This window comes from Danio rerio, chromosome 21, assembly GCF_049306965.1.
Source record: "Danio rerio strain Tuebingen ecotype United States chromosome 21, GRCz12tu, whole genome shotgun sequence".
In the NCBI taxonomy this organism is placed as follows: Eukaryota; Metazoa; Chordata; class Actinopteri; order Cypriniformes; family Danionidae; genus Danio; species Danio rerio.
This window is the reverse complement of record NC_133196.1, coordinates 29,958,966-29,972,267: the sequence shown is the minus strand read 5'-3', so window position 1 is coordinate 29,972,267 and position 13,302 is coordinate 29,958,966. Positions and strand designations below refer to the sequence as shown.

The following is a 13,302-nucleotide window of genomic DNA, read 5'->3' as shown; positions in this document are numbered from 1 at the left end:
TATTTTTGCTCCTTAAGACACCCACGTTATATTTTTCTACATAAAAATGTTAATATATTGCATTTTGAAACAACATAACATCCCTGCATGGTACACTGTGGCTGTTTTTTTTTTGTTTGTTTGTTTTTTAACAACCATTCAAATGGTGTATTTCAATGCACAACAAAAGCAGTGCATTGCTTAAGTAGGCTTCTTCTACATTCAGACACATTCATGTGTTATGTTTTAACCTGCATAACAATTAGGGATGCAACAATTATAGATTTTGGTTGTACTATTATATAGTCTGAAGAATAATTATGGTTTCATGGTTACCATGTCTAATGTAAATTTAAGCTTTTTATTAGCCAAGTATTTAACTGAACCGTTGTTATCATCTGCGTTCGTACATTCCTAATCATTTTAATAATTTGCAATAATTTGTCTAACATATCTTTTGTTTACATTGCACTGAAAGCCACGCACAACTCTCAACGCTACGGTGTGAGATGTTTCTACTCTCTGCATCTGGAAGGCGTGAGCGCATCGCTTCGCTTGCACACTTATATTGCCATGTATTCTAATTTTGGAAATAGCTACTTGTGTGCAGAAAAGACGCAATGTGTGAACGACCCGCTGCTATAGTTAATCCAGTCTGTGTGTGGTGTAGCTATAAGATCAGAACTTTAAACTAGCGCACAGGTGGCATAACTGTTAAGATGCAGCAGTTTTGTTCCGTGCAACAGAAGCACGCGTTGATAAGCCTTTAAGCTTAAGTATCCAAATGTTTACGGCTGTTCACACCACTCACTCGCTTAGTGTCAGGTGACTCGAGATCTGCGCAGCCTTCAACTGCAGCTCATGCTGTACTGAACAGACACACGTCACTTCATAACTATAGCGACTGTTTTTAGACTGAACTAAATTTATCTTTGATGTCTTGGGCACACTATTTGGAGGGCCGGAACTAATTGCCTCGCGGGCCGCCAATTGAATAGTCCAGCTCTATGGTTTCACTACATGTGGAGAGCATCACATCAGCTTCCCACATTTATCGCAAATTACGTGACATCACCCGGACAGAGGGGATTGGCCAAATGCACCCAGCCCGAACCAATTGAGGAAAATAAATATATTAATGTTTATTTGGAGTCAAGCACTTTGGACAATGCTTGAACAAAAATTAAAACCTCGTAAAACGGGATTAAGACTTTAATACCTTTTAAGGGCCCTAATTTTCTTAAAATCGATTCATCAACTGTTAATACTTTAAGACCCCAAACTAATTTGATAAAAAATTATATACACATTTCCAAAAAATTACTTATCAAAATACTGAAAATAAAATGAAAATGCGAAAAAAACAGTATTTAAACAACTATGTTAATTGTAATAAAATAAAAATAAAAATTTGTTTGTTTTCTTGAAGAAAATTCAATCAAAACCAAAATGTCATAATTAAAAAAACGTTTTTAGATAAAATAATTTAAAGGGGAAAAACCAAAATAAAAAGTAAAAAAATAATAATAATTACATGAACAAAAATCTACAACTAAGAGTAAAAACCAAGTGACATTATAGAAATGACATATGAAAATAAACAAAATATGCTATTTAATATATGGTTGCAAAAATGGGTTGCTGATGTACTTTTCTATTTCTGCTCAATTTTGAAAACAACAACAGAAAAGTAACACTGAGCAAATCAAATGCAAATGACAAAACAAGCACAAAAAAGTGCTGAACATTATGTTCCACACAAGCGTGACGCTACAGAAAAAGCAGTTCATAACGTTGTTACATGCTGACTAATATTATATTTTGCGATGCAGGTGGGGGTGTAGCATGTCATGACAAGTCCAGTGCTTAAAGATAATCAAAAGCATTGAATCCAAAGCGTACAGTATTACTCTCTCCCCTGCCGCCTGGACTTCTTCCACCGAATCCCAACAGCAAACACCAAAGGACAGAGAGACTGCTTGAGCACACATTTTTGACTTGCTCACCTCTCTCTTTAGCTCTAGGTCATGATGTTCCCGCTCTTCCGTCAATTTAACCAGGGCGGAGAAGTGTGAGAGGGAAAGGGTACGAAAGAGACACAGCTTTCAGAAGAGCACCACCTCCGTGACTCTTCCACCACACCTCCTCTTATCCCCCCTGCTGGCAAAGAAATAGAGCCAGTAACCTCTTCTTGCTTTCGCTCTCTTCCCACTCCTTTCAATGCCCAGCACTCTTCCCATCGGGACGACGTCAATGTGGGCGTCTGACAGGAGCTTTTCTGTAGGAGGTTGGATCTGTCAGCTCCCTCAGCCCTTTCGGCTTCCCCCGGGGTGCATTTCGCTCTCACTATTAGTAGCTCTCTCTTCATCAGTCGCTGGATTTCTCATTCATAACAGGCTTGAGCTGCCAGCGCCGCTAGCCAGGACTTTGAAAAGGCATTAAGTAATGTCTCTTAGGTTTGTGAGGTGCTGTGTTCCATTCACCAAGACTCTTTGTTCCTCAACCTTTGATTCTGTTCTCCTGTGTGCACCTCCTTTATTTTTCATGGAGTCGAGGGGGAGATTGAACGTGCCGCAGATTTTGTTTTGATCCAAGCGAATACGTGTTCTCGAATATCAGCCTTATACCTTATACAAAGACTTGTAGCTCACGTGGCACGGCCAACCCTGCACTTTTGCTTTTAGGTGATAAAGTGCTCTTGCCTCTCTGTAATCCATAATAAGAGAGATGCTGAATTCTTAAGATCCAGAGTTGGAAAAGGTCTCTTATTAGACTTTTTCTAGTACTTCATGTTTGTTCAAATGAGCTCATGAAGTTTTTTTTTTTACAAGGTTCTTGCAACTATTTTAAAGTCCAGTTTAAGCCTATCGCGATATCTACTTTTTGTTTTATGATATATTGCACTTAAATTTATAGCAATAAACGATTTTAATGTCATTTAATACCATTTTATGGCACTAATTAAATAATGCCAGAATGACAATATACAGTGCTTCCGGAAAGTTTTTCATAGCGCTTCACTTTTTCCCCTTTTTTATGTTAAAGCCTTATTCCAAAATCGATTAAATTCATTTATTTCCTCAAAATTCTACACACAATACCCCATAATGGCAATGTGAAATACAATTTTTTGAAATTGTTGCAAACTTATTAAAATAAAAAACCTTTAAAAAAAAACACATGTACGTAAGTATTCCCAGCCTTTACTCAATACTGTGTTGATGCACCTTTGGCAGCAATTACAGCCTCAAGTCTTTTTGAATATGATGCCACAAGCTTGGCACACCTGTCTTTGGGATTTTTTGCACATTCTTCTTTGCAGTACCTTTCAAGCTCTTTCAGGTTGGATGGGAAGCGACAGTGTACAGCCATTTTCAGATCCCTCCAATGATGTTCAATAGGATTTGGGTCTGGGCTCTGGCTGGGCCACTAAAGGACATTCACGGAGTTGTTTTGAAGCCACTCTATTGATATTTTGGCAGTGTGCTTTGGGTCATTGTCCTGCTGGATGAAGAACCGTCACCCGAGTCTGAGGTCAAGAGCACTCTTTAATTATATTTAATTTAACAATTTCTTTACATTTAATAAATGCCGCCCAATAAAAAGAATACTTTTCTTGAAAAACATAATAAAACTGACCCCAAACTTTTGACCGGTAGTGTATAGTTTAACTGAGGTTTTGTTTAGGTGCAGGATTAAATGCTTTATAAAAATAAATTTGTTTCTTGTTCATAACTTAAGCTGTCATTTTTGAAAATGAACCACGAAACTTACTATTTTTCCATTTTTAAATGTTTAAGTCATGCCTGTCAATTCTGCAGATTCTAATTTTATCACTTGATTGAATAGGCATTATCAGTTGTTATCAGATGATAGATATGGGCCAGTAGGGACCTTCTGCATCTACTGGTAGGCTCAGAATGCAGTTATCTATGTTAACCTATCCCAACCCTAAACCCAACCATTACAGTAATGTAAAAGCAGATCTGAATCTGGAGTCTTCTGTATTAGTATAGCTGCTTAACCACAAGAATATTTTATATTATTTATTAAATTGCCCATTAATTGTATTTTACAATCGGCTACCCCAACCCTAAATTCAACAATCATAGTAATGTAAAAACATATCTGAATCTGGAGTTTTCTCTATTAGTATAGCTGATTGACAATGAGGATGAATAATAACATAGCATCTACTGGTAGGCTCAGAAGACCCCTACTGGCCCATATCTATTAGCTGATAATCACTGATAATGCCCATTCAATCAAGTGGTAACATTCAAGGTGGTTCCTTTGTTCATATTCATATGACAAGTGCCAAGTTCACCTAGTTTTATTCCATTCTCTGACACAGTAAAAAACTAAATGCAACTCATTCATTAAAAAAAAAAAAAAAAAAAAAAAAAACTTCACAGAGTGTAAAAGCCTATTATATTAATAAAAACTAATAATGAAAAAAAAATGTGTATCCAATTCTCTGCAACCGAGCAATAATAAACAATGACTTTGAAGAATGTATCAGAACTTCCGTGCTCCCACTTTCCAAAGGCAGTTTATATAGGTGACGACACCCTGATACCAGAGACAGGCTCCTCAGGGAGAAACTGCAGCATCTAGCTGGAGGCGCCCGGCAGCTTCTGACGAATACATCTCTTGTTCCGCGCTAATGATGAGAGAAGTCGACAGAGGCAATTCTTACACTACATGGCCTGCGATTTACTCGACAACTGCATTTCCTCACAATCAGCTAGAAGCTGGCACTGACAAAGATGCATTGAGATGAGCTCTACAAGTCCACTGGTGACCATAAAGGCTGCACAAAGCGATTGCAAAACCACCGTCTTCCTTTAAGTAAGGCTTAATATCGATTTTAAGGCGCCATCCTGGATAGGTGAAGGTCATGTGATGATGTATTTAAAGATCAATTTTCCCCCTTTTAAGTCCAGCAGAAGGTCTATTGGCTAACCATTCAACCACAGGTTAATTGCTGAGTATTTAAAAAAGATGCCATAATGATGTTAACATCCAATGGAGCATTGACAATGAGGTCTAATAGATGAACTATTAAAATCTATCAAACCCTTTCAATGCTTGGGGTTTAATAAGCAGGCGAGTTTAAATGCTGTTAATAATCTGAAAGCGACAAAAATAACTTGGCATGAAACATTAATTCGAACCATTTTAAATACTTATGTTGTGTTACTGATTGATTTCTCCCATTTAGAAAGTATTTCTAACTGTTTAAGAATTGAATCACCACAAAACGACAACAATTTACATCATGAATGACAGACAATCACCACAAAGCAACAACGTGGACCCTTTCAACAAGTAAAGGGCAAAGTAAATAATATTACTATTTCAATTTTAGGGCACATTGTAGCACAAACTGCATTCGTCAAGATGAACAACTCAAGCCTTGTACCAAAGCCATTAAACTACTATCTCTGATCACTATTGAGTGACAGATTCATTTACATGGGCCTGATTTACAAACCAGATAAAAAAAGGATTGGAGCGTAATCCTATAAAAAAGCCATGTAGAATTTTAAGTTGTTCAGTGCATTTAAGTGCATATAAAAGAACTCAGCAGCTTTCCTCGATGAGCTATTCAGTACAAACAAACAGAGCAAACTATAGAGAGCTGATTGTGGATTATCAAGCCTAAAACAAGGTTTAAGACAAGCTATTTGGCGATTTAAATATTAGTGCAAATACAAGCAAACTGACTATTAGCATTTACAATTTTATTGTTTAATTAAAAGGTTTGTTCATCTAAAAGTGAATTTCTGCTTTTAATTACTGCCCTTTATGTAGTTTCAACCCCCTTAGACTAGGGATGCTCTAATAGATCTGTTAGAGATCAGTATCAGCCAATATTCACATTTTATTAATCGATCGGTACTCTCCAATCTGGCCAATCTCATGAACCGATCGCATAGCTGCTCTATGAAACTCGCAAATCATGGCGACGAGAGTGGATGAGCAAGAGAACAGATCGCAGGAGGCACATAGATGTTCTAACCATTACAGCTGTTATGTTAAATAGATATAATATAGATAAAACTTTTGTAATATACTTATTGCAATAACAATACTTTATAAGCTTTTTTTCCCTTTTAGAAACACTTTATCTGTTTTATCCATTTTGTTCTGTAAAGCTGCTTCTGACATGTCATGACATGTCCACACTAAATGCTTATAAGAGATGCATCTATGGGATTATACAGTATGCAGCATTATTTAATATCTTAGGTAAGGTGAGACCTCCACTTAAGTATCACACTTCAAGGTCCTTTATTAATTATTATATATCATTATCAGAATCTGTATCGGTTGATCAAGATGACAAGGAATCACTACTCTGTATAGGCTTCAAATATCCTGATTGGAGCATCGCTACCTTAGACCTTTTTTTTAATTTTCGGGAACACAGATTTAAATTTATTAGATCTGAGAGCTCTCTCATCCTCCATAGACAACAAAAGTCCAGAAGCCTTCAAAGTCCAGAAAAGGAACCAAAACATTAACTGAAATGTATTTTAGTCGCACTTGTCTTCACTTCCATGAAAGGTCAGTGTGTGTTTTTATGTGTGTTATGTGCTGTACGATCTGTTTCCTATAGTAAACACCCACCCTAATCTACAGTTTTTTGGAAAAAAAAAAAGTGTTCATGGAGCTTTGTATAATTACCGTTGAACCACAGAACATGGAACGTTGACAATGTTTTTGGTTCAATTTTTGAATGTCTTGGGACTAATTCGATCTATGGAGGGTCAAAGAACTCTGATTTCCAGTGGTGGAGCTTGTAATTTTTAAAGGCAGGGGCCAAGGTGGGGCCACAGTTTACAGAGGTGGGCCAAGTTATTTAATTGGTGCTTGCACTATATAGGCATGTCATATCTTTTCACAGCTATCATTTGTGGTAAATAGATATCAGATCATGTTAACCAAAGATTTTTGTTAAACGATGTCTTTAATTTTGACCGATTTGCCTTTACGGATGTTTTGTAACCTTCTTATAGTGATGAAAAAGCACAGTCATTTTGAATGGTGTCTATGTTGCAATGAGTCTTTGCTTTCAATATCGATTTCACCATGGAGCACACCTTCACGGTTGACATATTAGCTCAAAATGGTAATTTAATATAACATGTATATGACAGCTAAGAGTGGAAATCGCAGAAAATAAATCTTGTAACTTTGATCGATGAATGACATGTTTAGTTTACTCACATATGATTATCAATTTTGGTCCATTTTTAAACATTGCGTTTTGAAAGCAAAACATGCCAAGCAACTTTGTAACAATTTTAATCCCTGTTTCGGAACAAGCCAGTTGATCTGCAGGGATGAAAGCACTTGTCATACAATAAAAATAGCTTAAGTAGTAGGTATCATCTGGCGTTCAAAATGAATTAAAGCACATCTTTGTCCAAGTTTTGATATAAATCACAACAGGGGCCAAACCGATTTAAACAGGTCGGTGCCCCTCTGGCCCCACCCCTAGATTCTACCCTGCTGATTTCATAAAAAAAAAAAATCCTAATTTGTGTTCTGAAGGGGATTGGAATGATATGTGGTTGGGTAATTTTTATTTTTGGGAGAACCAGCTTTATATATCCACCACTTGAATACATTTAAAACAAAAATATCCTCACTTTTCTTTACTAATGTTTCACTGAAGGAAAGGAGGGTTGCACTTTGCACTGGTACAAGCGGTTTGTAAATCTGGCTCCAAATGTACAATTATCTTAAATGTATAAAAGCAAATAATAAAAATACCCAAAAAATAAAGGGTTGCAAAAATCTCAAATTTGAGTAAAAGACTTCAAAAAAATGAATAGAATAAACCTTGTGTAACATTTAGGCTACACCCAGACAGCAATTCAGTTTTTTTTTTTTTCATCCATAGAAGCATCCTTTCAAAAAATGTTTTGCATCCAGATGGAAATGGGAAACCTGAGTGTAATACATATTCCAGACCTATATGTGACTATGTAAACACACAGACAGAGCCTCAGGATACACTGAAAATCACAGAAGAACGTAGCAAGCAGGCACATGAATTCAGCTGACCGAGTACAGACATAAACAAGACACCATGGTAGATTCAATGCATCTGCGTCGGTCATCTAGTTGAGGCAACATTACCAATCTTAGCAGCGCCTGCAGCACAAACACAGCTCTGTAATCCACCATTGTTGTCACTATTTGTGGGGTTCTTCCTCCTACTGGTCGTGACGCCAGTCAAAAAAAACAAAAAAAAAAAGTGTTGTCAAAAAATGGCCATGATTTCAATCGTAGAAACTTTCAATGGCATTACTTTGACAATGAGTGTGTTTACATGAACACCAATAATCTGATTTTAATGCAATTAAGACAATAATCTGGTTGGATTGAGGTCATCAAAAATCCCTGTTTGGTAGATGCTTAATCAAAGTCATTATCGGACTAAACAGAAATCGAATTAAGACATGTGGAGTAAGCATATGTTAGTAGCATTATTGAAGAGCACTACAGACATGCAAACACCTTAAACTATTATCATCGTGTAGGATTTTCGCCGCATCTTGCGACAGGATAGTCTATACCAGTCGTGTCAAACTCCCACTGTACAGTGTAGGTCCAACTCTGCTTCAGTACACTTACTTGTAGGTTTCAAACAAGACTGAAGGACTCGTTTAATTTGATCAGGTGTGTTTAATTAGAGTTGGAACTAAACCACGCAGAGCTGCGGCCCTCCAGGAACAAAGTTTGACACATGTGCTCTATACAAACACATCTGTTTTTCCCCCATACAATGTGCAGTACCAAATTCAATAAAAACAACTGTCTTCCAGCAGTTCATACTTGCATTCAATTTCTCGTTTGTCATGAGGAGCATGCATAAAATGTTCCTAAATGAAAGTGCCAAACATCAGTTAAAGTCGACAAATTAAAAATGAAACAACTGAAATTACATGAAACTCCGGAGGAAATGTGCTATAACATGAAAAACAGGATCATGAAAGGCACATTCAAAAAGCAACTTGTGTTATCATGTATCAATCATATTATTGTCTTATTCAGATTAAGGCAAATAATTTGATTACTGATGTCCATGTAAAAGTAGTCATTGACAGTGTTTAGTAGTTGTGTGAATGACAGAAAACCATCTATATTAGTAGTAGTATGTTTCTCTGCCTCTAGGATAAGATGTTTGAGATGAGCATTGGTTTATCATAAGACTGCCTCATCCCTACTTTTTTGTATTGTGTTTTTGCGAACTAAACATAATGTGTAGATGCAAGTACTTTGAAAACATTAGTGTACAACACCATAAATAATTTAAAAATAGTAGTTTAACATAAATTCTGAAAATCTTTCACTGTTTAGATCTTATTTTTAAAGGGCCATGAAACCTCATGTCTCATGTCTACCTCAGAAATTTTTCAAAAGATGCTTCGAGATGGGCGTGGAGCAGCGTAGTGAGCAGAGGGTTGATTGGGCGTGGCCGACAGTGCAGGGGAAGAAAAAAAAAAAGAGTGGAGCGATTTGAGCAAACTGTCAGTTGGGGCAAAATGAAACACAAACCATGACGAGACCAACAATTGTATAGTTTACAAAGTTTAAATGTAAAGAAATAAACGGTAAGTAATGTAATGCCCTGCTACATTTGTCATTCGTAATTTCATATACAAATAACCACAAACTGTTCTATCATTATAAAGATAATCGTGTTTATATAAACATTATAAATGAGGAGGACTTTTCTCCTCCTCCATCCCCAGGTCTGAATGCTGACACACTGGATAGTAATGCAGTCTCTAGCCCAGTCTTTTCCAATCATGAACAATGTTGGTAATCTGGAGAATTTTAAACATGTGCGAACAACAGCACGGATATAGGTGATGTTTCTCAATGCTAACCTGATGGTAATAAACTCCACGGATAAAAGACAATGTCCGCCACTCTCCAATTCTCGTACAGCTTACCCGACAAACATGATTAATGCCAACCAACAGCTTTGCTGCATCGGCCCGGACAGCATCGTGGGAAAAAACATGCAATGAACCCTGTGAATCAGGGAAAATCACGACTCCCTAGTCTTACCCAGTCATTGGGTCTCTCAGCTTAGCAGATCTGCTTTGCCTTCGGAAAGAACACGGTCTCATAATTAAGAAGCAGGATCTTCTCATAGGGTAAGAAAACTCCGCTATGAATAATAATGTGAAACCGAAATGTCATCAATTCCAATATAGATCCCGCCCCCAAAATTATTTTAAACCTGGAAGAAGAAATTAGCTGACAAAAGCTCAAAATTATCCAGTTTTCCCCACAATGTAAGCTGATAGGTGCTAACATAGCCTTAACTGATGCTCCACACACACAAATTTGTTAAAATCTCAAAAAAAGTACAACAGGGTTTCTTGAACCTTATGGTAAAAATGGTAAAAAAAAAAAAAGGTATAGAATTGCCTGTTTTTTACAGCAAATTTTACAGATGGCTACACGGCATTTATCCAAAGAGTTAGCTTGAGGGTGCTGTTAATGGCAGTGCCATGTGGACGAAAGGCAGAAACGATACTAAACGTTTGCCAATTGACCTAAATCTGTTGAAGGGAATTCAGTTTGGGCTTTTGATGCTGATGTTTCAACAAAGAAAATATTTTTTTATGAGTTTCTGTCCTCCTCCTGTACAACATTCATGGGAAAGTGGCTAGCACTGAAGTAGTGCAGCTCTACTGTGATAGAAGGGGGGAGGCCATGATGACTGCGAAAGGACAAACACTTCAGACTTCAGATGACTGTGACTCTCCAGGGAGAATAAGATGGTGTATTTGAGTTTGCGTCCTCTTCAATTTCACATATTTACTTAGAGCGAGAGAGCTTCAGCTGTTTTTTTTTTTTCCTTCTTACTCCGCACATCCTCCTTTTCTCTAGGGTTCTTAATGTTTGTCAGCTTCCATCAGTCTTCTTCTGATGCCTTCATGCAGAGACGCTCTCCGCCAGTCTCGCTATGTCTTTCACTCTCCACGGCTTCCACCCTCATTCGATTCGGCCTCCAGGCTCTTGACACGGCTCAACTTCCTGACAGTGATGAACATATCCTGATATCACATAAAAGCAGGCCTCACAGAAAAGCAGACGAGCAAATATGAGAGAAAAGGAAGAAAAAAAACTGAAAGAAAGACAAAAGACAGCAAAGCGAGGAGGATGACATTAAAAGAACTAAAATGTTGAGCGAACATGACTTCTTTTAGCTCTACATAAAGCTTCGGCTTGCTCTGCATGGGCCTTTCAAAGCCAGCAGGACAGTGCTAGAAAACATAATGAAGCATTCGAGCTTTTCTTTAAGCACAGAGAGCCGTTAGAACAAGGAACGTAGCCCTGGCTCCAATCGCTTCACCACTTGATATGCCATGTGGTTTCTAATTGAGATTATTTGTAAAAGAAACAGCCTGTTTCTTCAAACATCAGTCCAGAGCAGTGCTCTTAGCTTTTGAAGTCTTCTACAATGACCAACAAAGCCACTCACAACATGCAAAAGTTACCCATGGTGCTATTAAAGCCTGTATGTTTTATTTTATGGTCAGACACTGCAGACAGACAGCAAGCCTTGCTCAGGTTTATTAGGTTAAACACGTATAGTATAATATATGTATGGACTAAAAGTTAAACACGTTGGTGTCAAATGGAGAAAGTAAGGGGTAGAAAATGGTTCTATACATTTGATTTGCAATTATCTGCTTTATTTGACATGGTCAAACAAAAGGGTACTGCAGTGTTTGGTATGGCGGCTTGTATATCACTCATTCATTAATTTACCTTTAGCTTAGTCTCTTCTTCAGAGGTCGCCACAGCAGAATAAACCAGCAACCACTCCAGCATACAGTATGTTTTTTACAGCTGATTCCCTTCCAGCCTCAACCCAGTATTGAAGAAAATCCACACACACACACGCACACTTACACTACGGCCAATTTAGTTTATTCAGTTCACCTATAGCGCATGTCTTTGGACTGTGAGGAAAACCAGAGCATCCACACGAACACGGAGAGAAAATGCAAACTCCACAGAGAAACCATTGGAATCATTGAGCCATCATGCCACCCCAGGGCTGGTAATTCTTATTTCAGAGCTGGATTTTTTTAAAAGAATTTAAATGCGTTTAAGAGAGAGTATAAGTACTACATTTGATTTATTTTTTTTAAGGTTTCATTAAAATTTATTTTTTCAGTTGACCAATTGCCAAAAATAATTTAGTATTTTTCATATCTCATACATTTGGCCATTTTACCTTGCAATCTTTTACCTTCAAAACTAAAGAGTACCGTTTCTGTTTTTTAGCCATTCAATTACACAGCAGTAGCATTCTGTGGTCCTAAAACATTTAAAAACCTAGTTAAATGAGCAATTCTTGGTAAATGGTAATTTACAAGTTTTTACAAGAGTCCCATGAAGGAGCTCCAGATGAAATGTTTTGTTTTGTGTTTACCTTGTGATAAAAGTTTTTGCACGTCGGCCGGTTCCTGTCTTAAAATGAGCGAGTTTGAACCACTTGTACATTTAAGAAAGCGTTCAGAAAAAACAAAACACCAGCAAAGAAACTCGAAACAGAGGAACATAAACACCTACTGCCAACAAGCGTTTCGGAAGTGCTATTGCAGAGCAAGAGAAAAAGCGTGCAGAAGTATAAATGCACAGCTACGTGCCGATCCCTTGACAGAAGTATAAACCAGGCTTTAGTTTTTGAATGGTTTGAAATGGCAATTAGATTCCTCAAACGATTCGAGTTACCTTAACTTTCTGTGTTTTACAATGCGTGTATAAAACACATACACACCATTTATTGTATCTGGATAATGTACAAAAACACGATGTTGTCTAAACGGTCACATGCACTTGCGTTTTCATAGTCAATATGCAGCACAAATATTTAAAATGTAATAGTACCGAGTGTTTTATTTATTGGAATATATTACACAAATAATAAGATAGAAGGCAACACCATTTATTATGACATACGAGACTTTGATACTAGAGTATCTGAAAAAAAAGTGGATGACACCAAGTAAACTGCTGCAAGGAAACTGCATAATTCATTTTGTCCTACTGTAAACATAAGTCATGCTATATTTTAAGGGTTTAAAATAACTCCTAAGATATAGTGATCATATAGTTTGAAGCAGCTTGCACTGTCTGATGCTCTGGCGGATACATGTGCTCCTGTTAGATATGCTACTTGCTTGAGATGTGGTGTTTTCCTCAGTCAGTGCGTAGCATTTTCCATTTGTAAATGCTAGAAACTCTTAACCCTTTGACTGCAACTCTACCAAA

The 13,302-nt window shown here is 37.2% G+C and overlaps 1 protein-coding gene and 1 long non-coding RNA gene across 2 annotated transcripts in view; both read right to left on the bottom strand.

Moving 5' to 3' along the window:
• Positions 1-13,302, bottom strand: part of pcxa (pyruvate carboxylase a) — a 230,229-nt gene that overhangs the window by 63,905 nt on the left and 153,022 nt on the right.
• LOC141380006 (uncharacterized) lies at positions 129-7,807 on the bottom strand. Its single transcript, XR_012397208.1, has 3 exons — positions 4,139-7,807; positions 3,443-4,072; positions 129-3,389 (listed from the first exon to the last, which is right to left on the bottom strand). It is a non-coding gene; the product is annotated as an uncharacterized lncRNA (long non-coding RNA).